The sequence below is a fragment of the Petaurus breviceps genome, unplaced genomic scaffold, assembly GCF_028583685.1.
Source record: "Petaurus breviceps papuanus isolate PSGF00001 unplaced genomic scaffold, PetGlider_PUasm1.0 98, whole genome shotgun sequence".
In the NCBI taxonomy this organism is placed as follows: domain Eukaryota; kingdom Metazoa; phylum Chordata; class Mammalia; order Diprotodontia; family Petauridae; genus Petaurus; species Petaurus breviceps.
In genome coordinates, this window is record NW_027187460.1 from 32,132,535 (window position 1) to 32,159,361 (window position 26,827).

The window sequence follows — 26,827 nt, forward strand, 5'->3', positions numbered from 1 at the left end:
CTTCCTTCCTTCCTTCCTTCCTTCCTTCCTTCCTTCCTTCCTTCCTTCCTTCCTTCCTTCCTTCCACAGGAACTATTTCACTTTTGCCACTGTAGACCCAACACCTAGGATAGTGTAGCAGCACAAGTAGTAGACACTCAAAAAATGTTTATTGATTGGTAGATTCTATGATTTTACAATTAAACACACTGAAACAGCAAATCCTCATCTTGAGCTCTTTTATTTTTAAAAGGAGAAAGTATTGCCTGTATCTTATGTACGAGAAGTCCTAGGGAGTTCACAACTCTAGGTGGGCTTGACATTCACTCAGTGCAGCATCATGAGTTGAGCTTTTCCACTTGACTCATTTGGCATTTTCAGTGTGTTTGTTTTTCTGGGAAGATACTCTACTATATCTTATTTTCCACACTGATAATATGCTACTTCTCTTCCAAGTCTTTCTCCATTTTGTACACTAGAGACATTTTAGCAAAATAGCAGAGTTTCCATCTCTATGCTGGAGTCCTGTTTCTTTTGTACAAAACATATGGATCTTACTCATGAGAACATTCAGATATATCTATTTCAGAGGAAAAAAAAACTCCAGAAAACTCAGACCATTCCTTTTTCCCCTTTCTTTCTTTTCCAGCCTGAAATCCCACATCCTTAAATCCTGCCTGTGTCCAGAGTGCTGTCAACCACCAAGTAGGCAAACTGGCATAATGGAAAGAGCACTGGATTGTGAGCATACTGAATTTTTATGTAATTACAATGACCACGTTTGGCCCCAAAGACAAGTAGAGAAAACATACTTCAAGCATCTTTAAGGGCTTTTCAGTTTTAAAGCCATGAGTCTATGATCCCTGAGGGGGTGGGGGATTATGAATATGGAATATATGAATATGTCATATGCTGTCAAAAACAATTGATATATTGGTTGGCTTTACTGAAATGCTTTTTTCTCCCCTTTTAAAATTCCTACCTACAAGGAATGGCTTGCAGGGTAATGAAAGAGTGAGAGTTATATTTGGAACTGAAGGTGATATAAAAACATGTCAATATTTAAAAATAAAGAACATTCATATTTTACATAACTAGATTCGAGACCTAGACCAGATGTTATGTGACTTTAGACAATTTTTGTTATCTCTTGGGACCTCAGTTTTCTTACGTGTAAAATGAAGATAATCCTTGAAAGAATTATTTACAAAGTTGCTCTAATGAAAATGGTTTTATTTCCTTTTAGCAGGATAAAGATTTTATCATGCCTCTTTTTCACTCTTATTTTCTCCAAAGAGAAAACAGCATTCCTTGTTTTTTTGTGTAGGTCTTCCCAAACCAGCTGTTCTCAGTATCTGCTTTTCATCTTTACTATTTGTTTCTAGATATGTAGGTTTCTTATATGACTTTTCAGTAGGTTGTAATCATAACTTCATGAATTCTTGAAGTTTCATAGGTCCCAATTTCCAATCCCCACCCTGATATATAAATCTCCCATGCAGCATCCCCAACAAGGGTTCATTCAATTTCTACTTGAACATTTCCATTGATGGTGGCCTCATTTTTACTCCTATATCAATACTTTCACTTTGAAGGAGATCAAGATGAGGAGGATAGTTACAAAAAAAGTTTTTTTATGAGTACTTCCAAAGTCTATTTGAAAGGGATATGCTGGTTTGCCCTGTACTGACTTTGACGTAAAGAAAATTATTTTGTGTTATTCCTTCAACCTAATTTACTTATTTAACCCATTGGTCAACTGCATGCCTGCTATGGGTCATTATTTAAAGAATGGGTATTTATAATAATTTACACAATTCAGTGTAAATGTACTCCTGTTTTGCAGATTATAATACCATCTATAGCATCTTATGTTGCTGGATATTTTCAGGCACCATAGAAGGAAAGTTAAGAACAAAAGAAAGCAATTTTTAGCTATATTGGAAAAAGGTTAAGGATGAAAAAAGTGATAGGACTGTTCCTTGTGATAAATGGGAACAGAAAGAAGGCATAGTTGAATTATTTTTATTTTTGCTTTTGTTTTGTCTATCAAGGAAAATGGCTTTTGACCTGGGAAGGACAGTATGAAAATGGCTTATATAGAATTTTTATCCAAGATAAGTGAAATCTAATGAGAGCATGCCTAACAACCCCTGATAAATTTATATCACCTTCTTCAGATGATCTTGGATGCTGAAAGAATCTGATATTTGTTACTGCTAAGCCACTATCAGAGGTATTTGGAATGCATCAAGGAACAGCAGAGATATAGCAGGACTGGAGAAAGGTAAATTTCAAGCTTTTCAAAAAAGGTAATTATGTAGAGCCTATGACGTATAGGCCATGGAGACTGATTTTGATTCATGTCAAAGTTCTGGAGTGAATTATTAAAATAATGGTTAGTAAACATTTAGGAGAAGAAACAGTAATTATTCAGAACCAACATGGCTCCATTGGGAACAGGCTATACTGCATTAAACTCTTGTCATTTATGGTACTAAAGAGCCAGATCAGGCTTGGGCTATAGAGAAAGGTCACTAGATTTTTAGCAGTGTGTGATAAAGCATTTCATACTATTGTTTGGGGGGAAGAAGTAAGCAAGGCGATAATATAGTTGAATAGATTTGGAATGTTGAATGATCATACTCAAGAAGTAATGATTAATGATTCAATGTTAATTTGGAAGAAGAACTGCTGTGAAGTGTTCCAGACATTTCTGACTGCCCTTGTGGTATTGAACATTTTTCTTGATTCTAGGGATAAAGGTTTTAATGGAATGTTTATAAAATTATGACCAGCATGGAAACGACCATGATGAATGAGTGAAGATCTATGAAGACTCTTGATATTAGGCTGGATCCAATATAACATCTAATAGGACCAAACAAAAAAATTCACAAGAATAATATCAGGAAGCTATAAACAGACAGCAGTTTGTCTGAAAAAGATCTGGGAGTAATGGACTGTGAGCTCCATAGGAGTCAATAATTCGATATGGCAACCAAGCTAATATAATCCAGGGACCCCTTAAGAGAGGCACAACTTCTACTAATACCAAATTGGCATCCTCATTGTATTCTTTTCTAACTAGAACACTTTTGGGGTACTGTGTTTAGTTTGGAGTACCATATCTTAGGAAGGACATTGATAAACTGGAGAGTAGTGAGAAGAGAACATCCATGATGGTAAAGGGCATATAGAAATAGATTGGAGGACTATTTAGCTCACAAAAGAGGAGTCATCATGAAAGAAGTGTGTGTGTGTGTGTGTGTATGTGTGTGTGTGCATTCATGTGTGGATATGGTTGTTTATAATAGCTGTCTTTAAGTTTTTAAAGGGCTGTCATGTAGAATAAGGATTCAATTTATTTTATTAACCCCTAAAGAGCAGAGCCAGGATCAATAGACAAAAGATGCAATTAGACACATTGAGACTTCATGTAAGAAAAATCTTCATAATCATTAGAGAAATTCAAAATTTAAATGGGTTGCCTTAGGAAGAAGTGGGTTCCCTCTGATTAGCGTTCTTTGCAGAGAGGCTGGTTTACCACTGACTAGTTCATTTATAGTTGATATTCTTTGAAGGCTATGGGTTGGAGCAAATGGTAAATAGAGTGTCATCCAACACTGAAGTTCTTTGATTCTATAATTATATAGATAGTAAAAAAATTATAAGAAATGAGTCTGTGAATAATGACTGGCTCATATGTCTAGGGCAAAAAGAAAACTGGGTAGAAGGAGGAGGTAATGAGAATCAGGCAGTGGATTTAACTCTGATTTTTCTTCATAATTGGTTTGGCTCAGTTTTCATTTCTTTTTTTAACTTTTTTAATGGGAATTTGTATTTGAGGGGGAACACATCTATGTAATGTCAAAACAATTTATCCAAAAAGACATAGTAGAAATCTTGGAGGAAAAACCCCACAATAACAGCCCAACTACTAAAGGCATAGAGGCAAAATAATATATAGGATAAATGCATTCTGGTGGCTTTATGAGTTTTAAAAACTATGGTCAAGGTTAAAGAGAATTGTAATAGAATTATTGAATTGTTGGGTATCTGAGGTCATCTAGTCTAGTCCTTGTCTGAAAAACAGAATCCCTATGAAACTTCCTTGACAATGGGCAGCCAGCTTTAGCTTGAAGATCATTAGTGCAAGGAAATTTGGTAGGGTACTGCCAAGGAAATCCATTCATTTGGATAGTTTCAATTTTCAGGATAATTTTTTGGCCTATGATCTACTTTGTTGGAACATCTAATTATTAATCATGGTCCTGCATTCTGGGATTAAGCAGAATAGATCTAATGCTTCTTCCTTGTAACAGCCCTCCAAATTTTTGAAGAGAGTTATTATAACTCTCCAAATCTTCTCTCCTATCCTAAGTTAATTCAATTGAAATAGATTCAAAAATAACTATCATAATATTAAAGAGTATTTTATATCTGAGTCATGCTCAACATGGGAAACCCTAGGAGCAATAGAGTTTCTAATTTTGGAGAGTCATCTCTGTAACTTGTATGTGAAGACTGATGTATTTACATGTCAGGTGTGCAATCTTAGAGTGTCCTAGATGTGGTTATGCCAACTCCTTGAACTTAGTGAATTTATAACAAGTGGTATAAACAGAAGATGTGTCAATTAGGTATTGAAATGACACAGAAGGGTTGAATTCAGAGATAAAAGAAGACACAAGAGCAGGAGAGAGGGGAAAGATAACACAGAAATGATAGGAACTGAGAAGGATTAAAATATAGAATTTCAAAATTGAAAGTTAATCTAGTCCAATCCCTACTGGAGAAATAATTCCCTCCACAACATAATCAACAAGTATTTTTCCAGGCTTTACTTAGAGATCACCAGTGAGGCAGATCTGAGGCAACTCATTTTTACTCTTGGATGATTAAAATTATGAGGAAAATTTTCCTTACACAAAGGCTATATATTTATCCCTTTTTAGCTTTCACTTACTGTTTGTGGCCCTGTTCTTTGGGACCAAATAGGACTAATTTAATCCCTTTTATAAATGGTAACTTTCAAATACTTGAAGATGACCATCATGTCCCCTAACTCTGTTATTCTATTTTCCAAGCTAAACATTTTTATTTTTGTTGATCAGTTCTCATATTACAGGAACTCAAAGCTCTTCTCCATTCTGGCTGCCTTCCTATTTTTGCTCCTCAGATTTTCTGCATACACCTTAAATATGACATTTAGAACTTAACATAATGTTCAAGATATAGACTAATCCAGAGAGATTACAGTAGATATATCAACAAATCAATACGTTGACAAGAATTTATTAAGGATATATTATGTCTTAAGTGATAAGTAAAAAGTTGTTGCCATCAAAAAGCTCGTAGTCTCTCACTTCTTTATTCCTGGAAACTATGCTTATCTTAATGAAGCACAAGATACTATGTTTCTTGGTTGCTCCATCATACTATTGATTAATATTGAATTTCCAGTCTACTAAAATTCTGAAATTTTTATCTTTGCTATTTTATATTCATGAAAATTTTTGAATACAAATATGACTATATAATGATCTCTATTTAATTTAATATTATTTAGTTTAGCCCAATTTTTTAGTCTGTCAAAATGTTTTTGAATTTTAATTTATCCATTGTGTTAGCTATTCCTCCAAGATTTGTGTTATTTGAAAATTTGTTTATGTATACTATCTGTGACTTTATCCAAGGCATTGATAAAGATGTTTAATTACACAGGCTAAAACACTGTTCCTTGGAACATACCTCTGGGGCTTACTTTCAAGTTGATAGACTGATAACGACTTGTCATTGAGTGAAGTAGTTTAACAAGTTCTGAATATTGTGCTATCATCCAGTCCATATCTTTGTCTTTTTTTAACAAAAATATTTCGAGGAATTTTATAAAATGCTTTGCTAAATTCTACGTAAACTATACCGATTGATGGTTTACCTCTTATTTACCAACTTAGTAAACTCCATCTGCCTCCCACCCAGAAAGAAGTAAAGTCAGTCTAGAAAGCATCCTTATCGCTCTTTGCAATCCATACTTCCTTTTATAAATGTTTACTCACTGTTCCCGCAATAAAAACTAACATTTATAGGGTACTTAAAGTTCTTCAAAGCAAAGTCAAAATTATTGTCCTTGTAGGTTTCTTCCTTTTCTCTTTTTTATGTAACAGGGTGGTCCTGAAGACAGTCAGAAATATTGTAATCTGTTCCTGAAGCAGGAATCTAGAGCAGGTGAAAGGTGTATTTCATAAGGCACCTCTTACTTTGGCATGCCATGTAGAAGCTCACTGTGAAACATTGCTAATCAATCAATGGCTTTTATATGCCAACTCTGTCTCTCACTGGTCACTCATTCTGGGAGATCCAATTTGTTAGTTTTCATTGAGACTTCAAGATCATGATTTAAAAAGCATTTTAGTGTAATTAAATCATGGGGAAATCAAGAAATAATGTACATCGGTGTAAGAGAATGCAACATCCCATTTACTTTTGAGTTGCAACTGCTTTCAGGATTGGGTCTATTTTCTCACTTTTCAGTCTTCCTAGCTAGAGGTAGGGAGGGTAAGTGGGGGAGCCAATTAGAAAATTCATTTGCTTTTACACACTTCCTATCTCTGCACATCATAGTTGCAGGGGATTGTAACAGTCATTCATAATGGTTAACTCACGAACAGGTGCTGTGTTTGAATAAGTTGCAATTTTTCTCACTGTATAGGGCAGCATGTCATGGTTGCCATGTGTTGAACACCCTCGAACCGGGTTTTTTTTTTCTTTCTGCTGGCTCCACACTTCCCAGTTACAGTCACTCATCTCTCTCAGTTCATGGCAGAATTTGGTTCACAGATGCATGCCTCTGAAATCTAGGAAAGCAGGGAGCTCATTGGCCCAGAGTTTCAGTTTAAGAATTTAGGGTGTTTCTGCTGTGGCCATGTCTCTGTCTCCTCTCCTTCCATTTTCTTGAAATCCCACTTACCACCCCTGTACTTTGTATCACATTCATGTCAGTCTATCCAATTTAGGTTATTGTGCCCCTGACAAGTAAGCATCTTGTCAGATAGGGCAGTGAAATGTATTCAGTGATACTGAAATATCAAAGCACCCGAGATGACTCTTTACATCTGAAAATCATGAATTTGTCCTTCTCTATTTATGTGGTAGCCCCTCTGCCCCATGATCTTTTAAAATACACTATTAGAAGCTCAGCAATCAAGACCATCTATTCCTTTGGTTCCTGAGGATATTGTTATTTTAGCCTTGAAACTATAAAAGGACTTGGGATGCTTTTTTGTTATCTCATTTCTTGGCTGTAAACTCAACATTAGTCCTTTGTGTTGTGTTTTCCAGGTCAAAGATCATTCTCTTTTGCTGAGAAAGGGATAGAAATAAAGAATTTATCTATGATTTTATTGTTGTAGGAGACTCCAGGATCAGGTAACTCTACCTGGTGAACACCTCTTTAGTTCATATAGTCTTAGAGAATTGCTTAAAGCACTGAGAGACTAAGACATCCAAATTTAAGACAGAGAAAAAAGAAACAAAATAAAAATTGATAAAAATGAATGAATGAATAAAACATGAATTAAGCACTTACTAGGGTACAAAATCCTGGGAATAAAAATAAAAAAGCAAGACAGTGCCTGATATTAAGGAGATTGTCTTCTAATGATCACCTTTGCCTTACCTCTATGGTCAATTATTATCTCATCCATTGGTTCTGTTCTTACTTTGAACCTTAATAAGGCTTTGAGAAACCCCACTTTTATGTACCCAGCTGTTGTTGCCTTTCTCAGTTTATTTGAAGCTTTGGGAATCCTGACACTTTTCTTATAAGATCGTCCCATGCTTTTGTATCATCCTCTGTTACCTGTCCTTGCTTTAAAGTTTGCAAAGAAAAAGTCAAAGTTAGTGACATTAAGTTTGTAGATTTCATTCTACTCTCTTTTAGTGTAATTAAGTGTTGTTGACTTCTGTCAGGATCATTGGTGCATGTTCTTGAAGCAAATAATATACTTCTATATGTAATTTTTACCTTTCTGGTTGCTTGATGTGCTCCCTGTGTAGCCACATCAGTCTTTTTAGTTATCCTTCCCTTACTTTTAGAATCATTTGAAATCTGTTTTCTGAAGACTTAGGGCATATATTAGACTACAGTGATTTTTCTTTTCTCAGTTTCATATTTTCCCTTTTGTTTATCTTTCTGTTAGACTTATCTAAAACTGATAGAAGGATATTGAAGTATCCTGTCACTATTGTTACTATGTCTTCTTGAAATTCAGATAATAGTCCCTTTATGAATTTGGATGGTAAGTCATTTGAAGTATATATGTTAATATTGATTTATTGTCTATGGTTTTTTATCATGATATAGCTTCCTTGTTTATCCATTTTTATTTTTAAATATTTGTTTTGCTTTGTTGATTTGTTGTTGTTGTTCAGTTGTGACCCCATTTGGGGTTTTCTTGGCAAGATATTGCAATGGTTTACCATTTCCTTCTCTGCCTAATTTTTTTTAACAGACAAAGAACTGAGGCAAACAGGGTTAGGTGACTTTCCAGGGTCATACAGCTGGTAAGTATCTGAGGCTAAATTTGTATTCAGGAAGAGTCTTGCTGAGTCTAGGCCCACCAATCTAGTCACCATACTACCTAACTGCAGCTGCCTTTCCTCCATTCCTTCCCCCTCACCAAAAAAAAAAAAAGTAGCAGAATAGCCTTCATGCTGTTCAGTCTTCATGACCCTGTGGACCATGCTGTCAGTGGGGTTTTCTTGGCAACACTACTGGAGTAGCTTGCCTTTTCCTTTTCCAGTGGTTTAAGGCAAACAGAGGTTAAATGACTTGCATAGGGTCACACAACTTTCTCAGATAGCATGAGGGCAACTCCTGCTTTTTTTTGATTCACTTGATACATAGTGATATTTTTTCCAACCCTTGTAGTGGCAAGCACCCCAAGCATCCCCAGGGTGTCTGCCAACACAGGTTCTTAGATCTGCTTTGTTAAAGGAAAGCAACTCAAAATGGGTTAACAAGCTTACTTTAATCAGTCAAACATATATTGTTTACCTCGTTCAGGGGAAAAAGGTCAGCACCCTGAACTTCAAAGTATACAGACAGAATTATCAAGACAGAAACAGATCAAGTAGACAGCTTTCCAAACTGTCCAACCATTACATCCATACCAAATCAACATCTGGGTTTCAACATCTGGGTTTTTCAAAGCCGGGGCACTCTGGACAACAGCTTCCCATAATCCATATCAAATCACAGAACACTTCTCAAAGTGAGCCCCAAAACAAAGCCTCACATCAGGGCTTATATAGCCTTCTCCTGGCTCAGAGAATGTAACAACCTTATTGACTCACTGGCCAATCAAGAAGTATCTACTGAAAAACAAGCCTCCTACCCCAGGCTCCAGGTGAACTTTAGCCTAGGGGCAGGGAAGATCTTTAAATTTACATTCCCATTACAACCCTTCAGTTTAATTTTGTATATTTTTGTTTCTAAAATATATTTCTTGCAAGCAATAGATTGTATGCTTTTGTTTGCTTATCTGATCTTTAATTGTTTTCTTTTCATTGAGTTATCCAATCAATTAAATTTAAAGTTATAAATTAGGTTTATATTTTCCTCCATCTATCTCTATTTTTTTTTTTTGGTTATGATGCCCTGTGCCTCTTTTGCTGTAAACACAGTATTATGTCCCTTTAGTTATTTTAACCTTTTTGTTTTAAGGTGGCACTGTTCCCATTGACTCTCTTTTCCTCACTCCCGATCCTCTTTCCTAATTTATTACCCGTTTACTTTAGGCTTTTGTTTATTAGTTCCTATCACCTGCTTTTATTTGGTTATATATTTCTTTTTTCTCTTTTTTCCTCTTAGTTATTTAGATAGAGTTCCTTTTCCTCTCCTCCCCTTTAATTAGCCCTATTTATTAGTTTTTTAATTTCATTTTTTGGTGCCCCCTTCCAAAAATAGCTCTTTTGCACTCTTGATCATTCATCTTCTCTTTTTGTTTACTCTAGACATTCATTCTGTGATTCATGACCCCTATAATCATCTGGTCTTTCCCCTTTGTCTGTATTCTTAATGCAATCATAACTTCGAATATGTCCGTTCTAGTATCTCCTCTATAGTTATTTTCTGCCACTGTCTTGCAGGGCCTACCTTATGGATTCTTATTTTTCATTATGCCTCATTCTCAGAACAATGCTAATTATTTTAAATAAATCAATTAATTAAATTTTAGTTTACAACATTCAGTTCCACAAGCTTTTGAGTTCCAATTTTTCTCCCCCTTCCTCTCTTCAGCCCTCCCCCCAAGATAGCATGTAATCCAATATAGGTTCTATATATACCTTTGCATTAAACATATTTTCATTTTAGTCATGTTGTAAAGAAGAATTATACCCAATGGAATGAATCACAAGGAAAAAGAAATGAAACAAAAAAGAAAAGAGAGAGCAAATAGTTTGTTTTAATTTGCTTTTAGGCTCTATAATTCTTTCTCTGGATGTGGATAGATTTTTCCAACATGAATCTTTTGGAGTTGTTTTAGAACCTTGTATTGCTGAGAGAAACCAAGTTTATCAAAGTTATCACCAATGTCTTTAATTGTCTGTACAATTTAAGTGTCTGTAATTGTGTACAATGATCTCCTGGTTCTGCTCCCCTCACTCAGCATAAATTCATGTAAGTCTTTCCAGGTTAAACAATGCTAATCATGGCAGGTATAAAAAATACACTGTCCCCTGGTAGGATACCTCTTCCCCCCATCTATACTCTCTCATAGACTTTTATTTTCTACAATCTCCTGGAAACCTCCTTTTTTGGCACTTGTTTTTCTACCCTTCCAGCTGCCAGCTGCCTCCAGTTCTCCCTCTCCCAGGATAAGTAGACTTTTCAGGTCTCACACCCCCCAGGCCTCCTGCAGCATAAGATACTCTTCTCTCCTTACTCATGAGTATTCACCAGTAGAAACCCCTCTCATTACTAAAGTAAGGCCTGCCTCATTCTCACTCCCTTTCTACCTTTCCTCTCTTCTCTAAACCCCCTCACCTGTAGCCTCTCCTCTTTCTAAGACCACTGAGTTTACATTTCCTTTTTTACTAGCCTTTGATTTGACTGTCGTGCATCATCCACTCTTCTATGTCCCCCTGCTTTCCTCCCCTTTTCCATGTACCCTCTCATGTTGTAAGATAGTACCACAAAAGAAACATTCATCTATAGGCAAGATGTCATCGGGTTTGTTTTCTAATGCTCTCTGCTTACCTCTACTAGATTTCCACATTTACTTCTGTCTCCTTTTGTACATTTAGAAAGAAATCTCTTACTGGTTTTTCTGTTGTCACTCTGTTGCTGTTGCCATCTGCATTTATTCACTTCTGCATTTCTGTTGTTTGGGGTGTTCAAGAAGCAAATGATCTCTTTAATTCTTGTTTTCTTTCTAAAAATATTTCAAACTTTTCTTTATTATTAAATGTCCACCTTTTATCTTGCATGATTAAGTTCAGATTCTCAGGATAAGGGAATATAAAGAAAGAAAAGAAAATTACATTGTAATTTTGTTGTATACTTGAAAGGTATAGCAAGTTGTGCATTTTAGATCTGCAGTTTCACATACAATAATATTTTTTACTGTTCCACGTTATGGAAATGCTTATTTTATTCTGTATTTTTTTTTGGAGGGGGAAAGGCAAGGCAATTGGGGTTAAATGACTTGCCCAAAGTCACATAGCTTATAAGTGTCAAGTGCCTGAGGCTGCATTTGAACTCAGGTTTTCCTAACTCTTTTCAAACAGTAAACCAGTATTTAATTATCTGTTATTATAATTTATCACTGTCATTATTATTATTATAATTTTGCACCTACTATAATTTATCCCTTGGATTCCTTGTAGTATTCTGCAAAAACAGAATTTTACTGTGCAAAATTTTGCTATATTGTTCATGAGAAATTATATCATAAATAACCCTTCCCTTACCAAAGTAAGAGCCCAACAACTGAGTAATACCAATATATGTTATGTCTCAATATTTGCATTCCCTTTCTTGGTTCTCTTTCCAACACAATTTAAGGGTAGGAATGTAAGAAGTTTCATTTGTGTCCTATTGATTCATTTGTGTCTTATTGACAGTAAAGTAGTATATAGTAGTATCTGCTGCATTCATACTGGTCAACGGAAAATGAAAAGAAATGAAAGGATGAGTGAATAAAGAAAGTATTTAATTCATGTGCCAGCCACTGTTTTAAGTGCAGGGGAGAGAAATGCCAAAAGCAAGACAGGCACAGCCCTCACAGAGTCAGTGAGGAGGGTTGACTGAGGAATGTCTCAGAGATGGTAAAATCACAGAGATGGTGACAGGAGTTGTCAGGCAGTTGACTGACACCTTGTAATGGGAATCTGAAGATCTTCCCTGCCCCTTGGCCCCTTGATAGGTTTAAGTGACTCTGAGAACCTTCCCTGATTTGTAAATATACTCTGTCCCTTAATAGGCTGAATGTAGTCACATGGAGCCTGTGATGGGAGGCTTGTTTTTCAGGAATGCCCACATCTTGTTACTTTGTGATTGGGAAGTGGGTCAAGAGAGTTGTGACATTCTCTGAGCCAGGAGAAGGCTATATAATACCCTGATGTGAGGTTTTGTTTTGGGGCTCACTTTGAGAAGAGTTGTGTGATTTTGCCAGATGAGACTCTGGGCAGCCGTTGAGCCCCCCGGCTTTGAAAACCCAGATATTGGTGCTTCCCTCTCTGGTAACTGACTAGGTATGGATGTAATAGTCAGACAGTTGGAAGCCTGTCTGCTGATCTGTTTCTCTGTATTTTTTTGGTCTGCTTGTAACTTCTGTTTGTATTCTCTGAAGTTCAGGGTACTGACTTTTTCACCTGAACTAGGTAAATGATATATGGCTTGATTGATTAAAGTAATATTGTTAACCCGTTTTGAGTTGCTTTCCTTTAGAAAAGCAGATCTAAGAACCTATGCTAGCAGCCATCCTGGGTATGCTAGGGTGCTTGCTGCTACACACCTCCTTTCCAATAATGGTAGCACTGATTTTACCACACTCTATTATCTACAATTGGCTAATTTGCTTTGTGCCTAGATGGGTCTGAAGTTCCTAACAGTAGCACAGTACTTAGAGATGTGTGTGCAGGTGTGTGTATGTGTGTGTGTGAGTGTGTTGTATAGGTGTGTTTCTGACTATGTGTCTCTCAATATATTTCATGGACAAATGCTAATGGCTTTTGTTTATTCCTCTATTTCTTTCCATTAGTGCAGAAATTAATGACAGGCCATATAATATTAGCTTTTACATTTGCAAAGCACTTTATACAATGCTCATTTTATTCTCACAATCATCCTGTGAGGTAGGTGCTATTGTTATTCCCATTTTACAGATGGGATAACTGAGGAAGAGAGCTTAAGTCACTTAACTTCCCTCATCCACAGTTTCCTTGTCTGCAAAATGGAGATAATGATTGCACTCATTGGATGTTTATAGGAGCTTCTATAAGATTGAACGAAATAATGTATATAAAACGCTTTTTAAACCTTAATGCTATACATGAACTGAGTTATTACTATAATTAAGGGTTGGCTTACATTGCATCTGAACTACTCCTTCCCATCATTTCAGACTATATACCTTCTCTTCCTTGGCTATTGGAATAGGTAACATGGTGTCTGAGGTTCCATCTCATTCTGAGATTCTGTGATATTCTCAGGGTGAGAATGGCAAACCCTTGTTCATTTTGACCTCCACTTTCTCCTCAGACCACCTTTCAGCCTATCCTTGGATATCCTTTAATTTGCATCATCTGATCAAGGAACTTCAGAAACAGGGGACTATTGTGAGATGGCATATTCCTATTGAATTATTAAAACCTGGAACCCCCAAACCTTGTGTTTTCCACTCTGAGACCCATTAAAAAAATCCATATGTACACCATGCAACCAGTTGAAAGGCCGCTTTTTAAAATAAGAGGTTTCTTTTCTAATCATTTCCAGGATGTCTTTGGATGTGACTGCTGCTCTGGGATTCTGGTGAGTGACTAAACTCTGTGTGCATGGGGCCAACTCCAGTCAGAGGCCTGGAGGAAGAAAGCCATTCATTCAAAACTGTCAGCACATCTTTCTCAATGAATTATTCTTCCTAACCTACCAGGCCTTTTTTCCTCCTCTTCCCTCCTTGGGTATAATGATGGGCTTTCTTTAAGAATGAGGTCCATTCAGGGCTGGCCACCACAAACATACAGTCCTTGTTGATACACGTTTGATCCCAAATGCACTACTCTGCAAACAGCAACTGAGAACAAAGGGAAAGGGTGGAAGTCGATTTTGCATTGAAGGGGGAGAGAAGAGGGTGGTGTGTTGGAATGTGATTTGTATTAACCCAGCCCTCCCAAATGGCCTGTTCTTTCTTGGCATGGAGAACTATTGGCATCTTGGTTGCTCAGTGCCAGTTGGCATGTACCCAGTATAGGAAAAAAAGATCTTTGGGCAAAGAAGATCTAGAGAGTGGGAGAGTGGGTGACTACACAGCTTATGTCAGCCTTAACCCCTCTACTAGGGAGACTCTCCCTGGGGCCACCTCAAAGAACAAGAAGGCTACAGTGAAGTCTGCGAACTGACCAGTGTGATTTATTGACTTCAGTACCAGTGGGAGATGAGTGATGGGGGTATCACTCATCTCTGGCTGGTCCTGGAGAAAGTTAATACATGCAACAAAACAACTGGTTGATTCATCCTGGTCTACATCAGTGATTCCCAGCTCAGATGGCCTCTAAGGAGTTCAAAGGATATGGCAAGATTTTCTCTCAAATTCTCAAAATTAATTTTTATAGTATATTTGGGGGGGCAGCTAAGTAGTGCAGTGGTTAGAGTGCTGGGCCTATAATCCGGAAGTCTTATTTTCCTGAGTTCCAATCTGGCTTCAGACTCCTACTAAGTATGTGATCCTGGGCAAGTCACTTAACCCTTTTTGCCTCAGTTACCTCATCTGTAAAATGAACTGGAGAAGGAAATGGCAAACTATTCCAGTATTTTTGCCATTAAAACCCAGAATGAGGTTATGAGGAGTCATACTCTACTGAAAAAAATTACTGAAGAACAAAATATGTGTGTGTGTGTGTATCATGGTATCAATGATTTGGATCTAGAAGGGACTTTATAGGTTGTCTAGTCAGGACTCATCCAGGAAATTGAGACATAAAAATGCTGACTCGTCTAGTGTCACACAGCAAGTAAGAGTCTCTCACTGGATTAAAATCTAAGACTTGCTGACTCCAAGTCTATATTCTATCCACTCTGCCATACACACATACACATACATATATATCACATATATACACACACATAAATATATTCACACATACATGAATACATAATGTATACACAATCATATTATGTGTGTGTGTGTAAACACATGCACAAACACAATATGGTATAGTGTATAGAGAATTCAACCTGGAGTCAAGAAGGCTTGGAATCCAATATCACTTCTGATGTTTAAGTATCTGTGTGACCCTAGGCATGTCATCTAACCAACTCCTAGAGAGATCCCTAGCTCCTAGGCAGTTTCCTAGGGTTTCTCTACTAAATCTTAGGTTGCAATCTAATTGGACAAAGAGAATCCCCACAAAGAGACTGATGAAATCATTCATGGTTTTTAGGAATGTATATACGTATGATATTCAATGACTTTTTTTTAGGAGAGTTAAATCAGTGATGGAGGTTTAAGCCTTGCAGAGGCTGATGATAACTAGTTGACATGCTATTAAAATAATAGGCTGCAAATTAAAAAAAATGGTGTCACTATACTGGTTTCACTTGTTTCCCTCTATTTAATTGGCCCCACGCACACTGATGGTAGTTGGACAACACACATATACAGACACAGACACACAAACACACACGCACAATAGACTTTTAAGAAAATAATCAGTATTTATACTCCCCATAGAGAAACACCTTTTGTGGTTTTTCCTCTCCATTTTATTATTCTGCCATGAGAGAGAAAAAAGTGAAGGAGGTGTGAAAGAATTAGAAAATTTGGAAGAGGGTATAAGGTGGACAGTTCTCTGCTCTAGGAGTATCTTCATATTTAAGGAGCCTAGTTATGCCTCCTATCCCACTTGCTATAAGAGAAAGCACTCTGATTTAAAAAAAAGTATAGCTTAATTCTTTTTATTCTGTTCTTCAATTGTTCTCCTTTCCTCTCTCCCCCTGTTCTTCCCTGCCTACCCCCCACACCCAGTCCTACGATGATCCAGATTCCATAGCAGGGTAATGACCTCTCTGATTTTAGTAACAGTGAATCACCTGCCTGCTTAGCTATCATTGGTACTATTCTCATGGCCAGTTTCCGCCTTGTTGTGGGCCTCCACTCTCTTGCCCCACATTAATACATCTCAGAAGAAAGGAAGCTGTAGATCAGGGGTTGCTTCCCTGCGTCCATGGAGAGCTTATGTTTGAGTCATGGAAGAATGACGACGTAATAGGAAAAAATTACTTTTATTGAGGGAGGATAAACCCACATTTCCAACCATAGCATTTCAAGATACAAAGAAATATACCTAGGGATACTTTCCAGGGACATATATATTGATAATGAGATTGATGCACATTTTGCCAGTTAGTTTCAGTGTTTGGGAGTCACTGAAGGAAAGTGTGAGAGAGAAGAGTTATTAGACTGACTACCAAACTGAAGGTCTACAGAGCTATTGTGTTCATGTCATTGTTGTATACCTATGAAACTGGGATAGTATACCAATTCCATGCCAGGAAACTGAATTACTTCCATTTGAATTGTCTTAGGAAGAGTCTGAAGGTCACCTGGCAGGATAAGGTACCAGAAACTGAAGTCTTTTCTTAAGCTAAACTGTCAAGCATTCAAACTCTACTGCAGGGAGGTCAACTCTGATGGAAGGGTCATGTTATTTGAATGACAAATGTACACTTTCCTAAAAGACTAAAGGAGAATGAACACAAGACAAGTGTTCACATGGTAGCCAGAAGAAGCAATACAAGGACTCGCTCAAGGTCTCTCTTTCTCTAAGAACTTTGGAATTGATTGCATGACATGGGAGACATTGGCACAGGGCCACCTAGGATAGCATGATCTCATCAGAGAAGGGGCCATGTTCTATGAGCAAAGCGGAACTGAAGTAGCTTCAAAGATATGTGAAATGTGCAAATTTAGAGAATCCACCCCAGATGTTCACATGGACTATTTGTGTCTGGCCTGTGGTAGAGTATTCTGAGCTCGTATTGGTCTGATCAGCCACAGTTGGACATGCTGTACCTTGACTCTAACATAGTGATGTCATTTTGGTCACCTTTGAGAATGAAGGACAACTAACCATATAGATTCAATGATTTACTCGGCTTCTTGTATTCTTTTATATTTTCTATCCTGCATCCCCTAGGTTTACCTACATAAAATTTAGGTCAGTCATACCCTAGAGTCTATACAAATCATATCCTCAGTCAAGAGACAAAGGGATGCCATTTAAAGATCCATAAGGCAGTACAGACATGCCCTATTTTATTCTGTTTTCCTCTATTGCTCTTTGCAGATATAGCATTTCTTTTCCTTAACAAACTGAAGGTTTGTGGCAACCTTGTATCAAGTCTGCTCCTGAGTTCCATCATCTTATCTAATCTCCTAGGTGCCAGTTCATCTCCATACCTGGGTCCCTATCAGTGACCTCAGGATGCAGCTGAGACCTATAAAATTCACCAAAGCATTCCTTAGAGATATGAGAGGTGGTCTCCATCCCATGTGTATGCTATGCCCACTTTTTAAATATAACCAATCATGATCCCTCCTCTGATCCACTCCTGTGATGCTGGCCAATTGTATGATTTATGTTTTGTTCTTTGTTCTGGGCTTATAAAAATGAGTTGCATCTTCAATTTGGGGTCTTTTGGTCAGAAAGAGTGCCATTTGACCCATCCCTTATTAATAGGTTAAATGCTCTATTAATATACTTACATTGTTCAGAGGATTGTCTCAATTTACCTTTTTGTTAAATTTTATATACTGTAATAGTGAGAATTGGGGTTGAGGGAGGGGACTGGAGTCATGCCCTTCAGCTTCTGCCCTTGAAACTTTGTTTCTCTTGACTACTCCTGGGACTTCCTTGGTGTTGACTTGTTTTCCAGACTTCTACTTGTTGCCCAATGTCCAAGTGCTTTATCATCTGTTTCTCTGTCTTCCTTCCCACCTTACTGGGGAAGGAGTTCTGTCTGTTTTCTGGCTCCCAGTAATCCCTGGCCTATATCTTCTGTTGCACTCCTGATCATCACCCTTTGTTATTACCGTGATTGGGTAGTAGTCAGGAGAAGCATAAAAGTTCTGGGACTAAAGGAGAGGGAATGTGGAGCTCATTTGCTGAGAAGAAAGCATTCAATGTCACATCTGTATATTGGCAGCTGGAGGAAAGAATATAGGAAGAATGAGAGTTGCTTATAAAGTGATGTCTTGCCAAGAAGCATCAGTGGAAATCAGTTCTTTCCTATAATGCCATTGTTTTTCTCCAGAAATTCAGCTGCTTCTCCTATGGATTCTTTCCCACTGTTTAGGACAAATCAAGCTGACATGATAGTTTTAAGCAGCTGTGCTTTATATGTACAATACCCTCTACAATCACTTTATTTTCCTACATCTTACACACTCTACAGGACACACTTCTCTGGCTGCCTGAATGTAACCAACTGGGAGGTTTGGAAGGCTTATATGTTCGTATAGTTAGTTATTCTGGGCAAGTCATTTTCCCTCTTGGGACCTCAGTTTCCTCTCCTTTAAAAAAAGGAAGGCCTGTACTATTGATGAAGAGTCTTTGTCCCCATCATACTTGGAAGATATTATTCCTGGCATGAAGAGAGAATAAAGATTATATAGTAGAAAGATTTTTTTTAATGAATACAGCATGATTTTGTGGATAGAGCATTGGATTTGGGGTCAGAGTATATTGGTTTCAATCTTTTTTTGGCTACTTGCTTCTAGTGTAACTTTGAGAAAAGCATGTGTTACCTTCTCTGTTGTCAGTTTACAGAAGAATTCAAGTTTCTCGAGGGCAATGATGGCTTTTCTTCATTTCCATCCTTGTATTTCCATCTCTTAGCCAAGGCCTATAGAATTGAATTCGATTAAATGTGTGCAATAGCAAAGTCAGGTTAGGCATTTTCTAAAAACCCCTCTTAGCTCTAAGTATATGAGCCCATTCTTGTTATTTTTTCTCATTGTCTGTAATTGTAGGCTTACATTAGCACCAAGTTGAGGGTTTTGCTAATTTATGTTTCTGAAATCAGTGATGACTTTCAGCTGATTTTGATAATGAAGATTTTGAGCTGTAGATAAAGTCAGTCCAGTAAAGGTGACTTATTCTTTTCCAGGGGGATTATTTGTCTATTGTACTGTGCTGACTCAAGGAGACCTTTCTTGATCTTTTTGATGTTTTCTTCCTTCTTGCCTTTCCTGGACATAGTAATCAGAATAACACATCTTGAATTGACTGTCTCTGGGGACTTTAAATGGAACTCATTTGTCTGTTGAGTGGGAAGAGTTTTACGTGTGATCAGAAATAAAGTCTAATCTTAGCTTCCTCCTCCCTAGTTGTATTCTCAAGTCAACTCACAGACTATTAGAGCTGTAACACAAGCTTACTAAGTCAAATCCCTTCATTTTCCAAATGATGAAACTGAGGTCCTGAGATAATTGACTTGATGAAGATCACACAACTCTAGTGAGTCACATGGCTAGTGAAAGACAGAGCTAGGAATTGAACCCCAAATTTATGACTCCCAGGTCAGTGTACCATGGAGCACTACACTGGGCCAAATAGATGGAAATAAACTTGCATGCATAGCCTCATATATCCTTTGCTGGTTCAAAATAATTACAGTGCAATGTCTCTTAAATTTAAAATGTCATTTTAGGATGAATCCTTTGCTAATTTCTCCTCCTCTTCCTTGTTCCTCAGATGCAAGTGCCCCCACCACCCAAATTTTACCTGGCATAGATTTTGTGTATAATTATGTCTATAAATATGATTTCCTCAGTTAGAAGATAAGCTCGTTGTGGACAGGGACTATTTTTAATTTTGTCTTAGCTTCCTCAGTCTCTAGCACAGTGCTTGGCCCATAGTCTTAGTAAATGCCTGTTGATGGTTTGATGATCTCATCTGCCTGTCAGAACTGACTTAACTTCCTGAGCTCTGGAAATACTTATGATGGGTCTCTGTATGACAACAGATGCTTCTGTAAGATGCTAAATAGAGAAGAGGGGTCTTGACGTCTCCTGAAGTATTTATATTACATCTAAGACCATGATTGCATGGTGCAACCAGAGGACCTGCATTCAAATCCCAGCTGTGCTATTTACAGCCTCAATAACCGTGGCTAAGTTACAACTTCTCTGGACTTCCTTTTCATTCTCTGCAAATTAGTGGGGCTAAATGAGTTGACCTTTAAAGACCCTTTCAGCTTTGAATGTGCTCTGCTGATTGTACTATATTACCTATTATAATACCAATTACAGCTATGTGATAGGATCTTGCCAGCGAGGGGGAGCAGTGAACTGTCTTGAAAGTTGCCTCTGTCAGCTTTCTTCCCATGCTTTTGGAAAGCAGTGATAATAATAGAGGCTTTGAAGTACTGGGATGTTTCCTCAGCACTCCATATGCTAAGAGAGAGCCCCAGCAGATGTCAGAATTGTCCCTGTTTCAGAGAGTTCTTGGATTCCTTTCAGGGGAGATTTCATTCATCTTAAATGTAAATGTTTCCATTTTATTGTTTGCACCCCCTCAAACAGCAAGGCTCTGTATAAAGCCCCCAAAGGAAATGAATGAGTTTAATTTCCTGCTCTTGTCTTAGGAAGTAAAAGGATTAACCAAAGGGTACCAACAATGAAAAGTTAATTGCCCAGTGGAGTTTGACAAGTCCAAAGCTGAACTGAATTCTCTTGACCCTAATTTTAACCATTTCCAAGGGAGAGGAACTTTAGCTATGGCATCAGAAATGCATATAATTCTATTAAAGAAATATAAGGTTTACATTAACGAAATACCAAATTAGTTAAGATAAAGTTAAAAGCATAATTAGACTATTATGCCATAGCTCACATGTCATGGTCAGTTATAATGAGTCCATCTTATTTTCTGGATTGTGACTAAATTTGAGTAAGCCTGAAAAACATTTCCCATCAGCCTCTCTTTTGCTTTTATAGTGAACATGACCAAGATTAAATTGACCTGTGGCCACATATGAAATCATTAGAGGAACTAAGATTGAAGCTTGAGTTTCCCCCAACTCAGGCCAGTACTGGATTTTCAAGGACCCTCATTAATCACAAAAACATTCATAACAAAAAGCACCACCTCCCCCCACCATTAAACATGAAATTCTCATTGTCTCCTGATGTAGTTGCAACCCATACTGTCTACCTTTACCAGTGTTAATGGTTCCTGAGTTGGCTGCCTGAAATGCCATCAGAGCTGTTCTCCAACCATACATGTGCTTCCAAGAAATACAACTGATATACACTACTGATTTTTGTGGGAAGGATCAGCCATGCTTCCCATAGTACTACCCTCATTGAAATTGCATTTCCTATTTGTTGGATGACCACTTTCATCTTCCTAATAGGAGAATCCTTTCTTTGACTTCAAGATCATTTCTATTGATTGCCCTTGAAAATGGCCCAAATTATTTCCTGTAACTGGTGATGAGGCAAAGGATATAATTGCCTTTCATGACTAAGTTTCTCCAATGGGACTCTCACACAGGAGCAGTTCTGCATTATTTCATTTCCCTCTTCTGTGTTTCTCAGGGCCATGAGGATCTGAAACTTTTCAATGTGCATGGAGCACATTGCTCTTAATACCCTAGGAGCATGTGTACTTATGCGTTTCTCAAAGAAATTGGGCCAAATTGGAATGCAGGTTATGTTACTCAGCTCAAAAACTTTAACACTTGGCAGATCTTTACATATGTACTGAGGACAATTTAAGTAACTTGTTTTTTTTCTAAGCCTCTTGAGCACTTTTTTTTTAACCTGCATTTATTCATCTGGTCTAATTGTTATTGGAAGTCATCTTTCTTATGACTTCTGTCTCGGATGACTCCAATATTTGAATGACAGTTGGCAGAAATATAAACTTACACTCTCTAGACTAATGCAGGGAACATTTCTAGGCTACCATGGCGTCTCCCAAATGTCCATCTCCCCTTCTCTTTACTCCCATCTCTAGCAAAGTGGAATTTTTTCTGAGAAATTTCTTCTGGATGGCTTCAACTGACATGTAGTAAACACATTTAAGTATCCTTTCAAGGCCATATTAGAAAAGTATACTCCCATTTTATTGTGAGAATATAGTGGTCACAGTGCTAGCTAGGAATATTAAAAAACACCTAGTTAATCATTTTACTGTTTACAAAGTGCTTTTCTCACAATATTCTTATGTGGTAGTTGTGAAGGTGGTATTATTTCCATTTTAGACATGAGGAAACTGAGGCCCAGAGGAATGTGGCTTTCTTCTGATTTCAGAATCAATCCTCCAGACCTCATAAAAATCTATCAATCAGATTTTCTGACTGCAAATCTAGTGAGTTTTCTCTTATGAATGAGGAAAGTTTTGTTGGATGTGTATGAAAACAGTCTTGGCTGAACAATAGTAGAAATGAAACAAACCTGGTTGTTTTAATGGATAGTGAGTTCAATATGAGCTGAGCTTGATACATCATCCAACAAATCCTACTGCATTTGTAAGCTGTATTAACAGAGGCACAGCACCAGAAACATTCTATTCTTTTCTAAGTCTCATACTTTCAGAGAACCATTGACTAATTAGAGTGGATCCAGAGGAGGGTAAGCAAGATGCCAACAAAACTAGGGCATGGAAGAATTGGTTTGAGATTTGGGTGGATTTGGACTAAACAGGAGAGGACCTGGGAAAGTGGGGGTAAGATCAATATCTCTCCCCAGATGTTTGAAGGATTTTTATGTATAAGAATGAGTAGGCATGTTTTTGTCAGCAGCCAAAACTAGGAGTGATAGGTTGAAGTTGTAGAGGGCCAGATGTAGGTTTGATATGAGGAAAATAAATCCTAATAATTAGAGTTGTATAAAAGAATGGAATGCTTGATCCCTATCCTTCATCAGCATCCCATCTCAGCAGTACCTGCTGTAATGTTAATTTAAGATCTTCCTTGCCCATTAATAGGCCTCAGGTGAAGCCCATTAAGGGAAGCTTACTTAGGAGAGGCTTACTTGTAGGAAGGTTTTCACATCTTTTACTAATTTCTAGTTGGGCACTGAGTTAAGAGAGTTGTGATGCCTTCTGCTCTGATAAGTGTATATATACTCTGAGTTGGTATTTTGCTTTGGGGGATCACTTATGAGAAGGATCTTGTGATTCCCTGGTCGAGATTCTGAGTGGTCATATATTCAGAGTTCCCAAATTGCTAAGATGTAAAAGCTCTCTCCATCCAGGGATGTATGTAAAGTCTATAGTTGATTTAGACAGCCAGAGCCCTGTCTGTTTGTCTTTATTTCTCTGCTTGTATGTTCTCTGAAGTTCCGGGTATTGACTTTTCCCCTGAATAGTGAATGTAATTAAAATAGATTGTTGACCCCTTAAACAGCTAGCTCTCCTAGTAAAGCAGATCTAAGAACCTGTGCTAGCAGCCATCCTGGGAATTCCAGTGTGGTTGCTGTTACACCTGCTCATGAACAGAAGTCACTGGATAAGAAACTATAATACACATATGCATAACATATATGTATTTATATATGTGTGTCTGTGTATATACACACAGGTACAGCCACATCATTGGCTTCCTATTACCTCTAGGAGCAAATATAAAATTCTCTATTTTGCTTTCAAAGCTCTTCATATCTTAGGCCCCTCCTAATCTTTCTACCCTTCTTAACTTAGATCTTTTTTTTTGAGGGAGAAGAGGGCAATTGGCTTGCCCAAGGTCACATGTCTAGTAAGTGTCAAGTGTCTGAGGCTGGATTTGAACTCAGGTCCTCCTGACTCCAGGGCCGGTGCTCTATTTACTGCACCACCTAGTTGCCCCATTACACTTAGATCCTTGACAGACACTATTCAATCCAGTCATGCTAGCTTCCTCGATACTTTACAAAAAAGTTACTCTATCTCTTGACTCCTGGATATTCTCTCTCCTCCACTCTGACTACTGATATCCTCCACTTCCTTTAAATTCCAACTAAAATTCTGCCTTCTACAGGAAGCCTTCTCCAACTCTCCTTAATTCCAGTGCTTTTCCTCTTTTAATCATTTCTTATTTATTCTGTATATAGAATATATTTATTTTTACATATTTATCTTTTTGCATCTTGGATTCCCTATTAGATTACAAGCTCCTTGAGGGCAGGGACTGTCTGTTGACTCTTTTTGTATCCCCAGTACTTAGCACAGTGCTTAGAATATAGTAGGCATTTAATAAATTTTTATTGATTGATTTACTGTATAAACAGCTACCCTCAAAGTCAAGAAGAACTGAGTTCAAGCACAACCTTGGGCATATACTGACTATGAGACCCTGGGGAAGTTACCTATTTTCTCAGTGTCCTGGAAAATTCTCTAAGACTATACGTGACAGTGAAATTTTAGCTCTACATTGGTAGAAGTTTCTCACCAGGATCTTCTTGTACAGATGTAATCATAGATCTGGTCAAAACAAAACATGCCCATACCATATATTCATTCACATATTTTAGGTATGTGTCCTATGTGTGATGTAGTGGCTCATATTTCAGAACAATATTGTGTTTCCAGTCACCTCTTACAATTTAAAGTTTTAGAAGAATGCATTAGTTTTGTTCACAACTACACCTCAGTAGCAACGAGATGAAGGCCTTTATTCAATATCCACAACAGTTAAAATTAGCTTTGTTTCAACCTATGGCCATCACCCATATTCTTATTGTTCAAGAGTCATCTTGGCGATGCCTACTCATAACTAGAAGGCACTGGATGAGAAACTATTCTTGTAGCAACACAAAATCTATTCTCACTTCTGGAAAAAAAAAAACAGTTTAAAGTAATGTGATGCTAATTGTGATTCAGTGACATGATGACCTGGGGTTGTGAGTGATGGAGGGACTTTTGAAGTCTTGTTTACTCATCAAATGAGAAATGTGCAGTTGGGCCACATCAAAAGGACAATTCATCATGACAAAGAATCTCAAAGTCTGAAGAAATCTTAGGGGCCATCTTGTCTAATCCATACGTGAATAGGAACCTTCTTTATAATATCCCTCAGATGTCATCATGAACTTCCCCTTGCTAATGAGTTACACCTGGATGTATTCTAGGGGATGCTATAGCAAAACGGACATGAAGATCCAAGTGGATCATGAAGAAGCATAGACTCTGCTGGGTCTTATTGACATGATGTAGAAGAATGGAAAGAGGGCTCAGATTATCATAGACTTGGAGCTGGATGGGGTCTTAGAAGTCATCTAGTTCAACCCTCAATCACATATGAGGAAATTAAGTCCCAGAGAAATTAGTTTTCCAAGGTCACATACTAAGTAGCCCATTCAGTATGTGAACCCAGATGCTCGGATTTCCAAATTGAGCATACTTTCCAATGTATGATTTCCACTATATACTCCCATATAGACATGCACATAGGTATGCACATATACAAACATGTATGCATATAAAACATATATAAATGCATATATATATATACAGGTATATACATACTCCTCTATCTATACAGTAGAAAGTGCCTTGGATTTTGATATCAGAAGAAATCAGTTTACATGACAAGTGTTTAATAAATGTTTATTGACTGACATATACATACATACATATACATATGAATATGTTGTGGATAGGGATAGATAGATCCATAAGAGGTATCTGTATATGTAGAGAAAGATAGAGAAATGGATACACATATTACTCTTTCTCTCTCTCTCTCTCTCTCTCTCTCTCTCTCTCTCTCTCTCTCTCTGTCTCTGTCTTAGTCTTACAGAATGATAGAGTTTGAGAGTTGGGAAGCGGCCATAGACCTCCTGTAGTTCAATGTACCTATGACAGGAATCCCCACTCTAACATACTTGACAAGTGGTCACAGCCTTTGCTTGAGTACTTCCAAGGAGGACAAATCTGCCTTGTGAAATAGCCTACTCTATTTCCGCATTTTAGAAAAGCTTTATAGTTTTAAAAGTACATAATAAATACATACTATTTCGGGTCATGTCTATCTAGTCTGTCCACTTTTTAAAGCCTGCTATCCTTATGTCTATAGTATGTAATTGACTTTAGTCACCATTACCAGTTGAGTCATTCAAACTCTTTGATCTCATGAGCTCCAAGACATGATAACTTTCCTGTGATCTTCTCCATCTTGCAAATTCTTTTCCTCAGAAACAGCTGTGACATTACAACTGTAAATAAGCATTGTATGATAGAAATCATATGACTTAATGTTCTTTAAAGACCACTGTCCATGTCTAGTATTTTGGAAAACATGAATTTTATTTTAGTATTTACCAGATATCTATTATAAACTCAATCAAAAAGGAGATAGCAAAGACGCATAGAGTATGGCTCCTTCTTTGAACTGACAATCTGACTAAAAGGTGGATATATAAAGTTCTCTGTACACCACATGCTTCCATGGTAGAATGGAAGAAAATGATGCTTAGTATTTATCTCATTAGGATGTGTTGGAAGTTTAGGTAGAATTTAAACAAATACTTGAGCTGGTAAGAAAGTTTTTTATATGTTTTATACACACATTGCTACAGATGCCTTCATTACTGTCACATACATTCAAGGGGTAAACTTGTATACATTAAATAAT

At 37.4% G+C, this 26,827-nt stretch overlaps 1 long non-coding RNA gene across 2 annotated transcripts in view; it reads left to right on the forward strand.

The window, feature by feature from the left end:
* Window positions 1-621: 621 nt before the first annotated feature.
* The window catches only part of LOC138155738 (uncharacterized), a 128,879-nt gene continuing 102,673 nt past the window's right edge, over window positions 622-26,827 (forward strand). For both annotated transcript variants that reach the window (XR_011166971.1, XR_011166973.1), the window contains exons 1-2: window positions 622-720; window positions 2,160-2,266. This is a non-coding gene — a long non-coding RNA (uncharacterized lncRNA). The remainder of the gene's footprint in view (window positions 721-2,159; window positions 2,267-26,827) is intronic.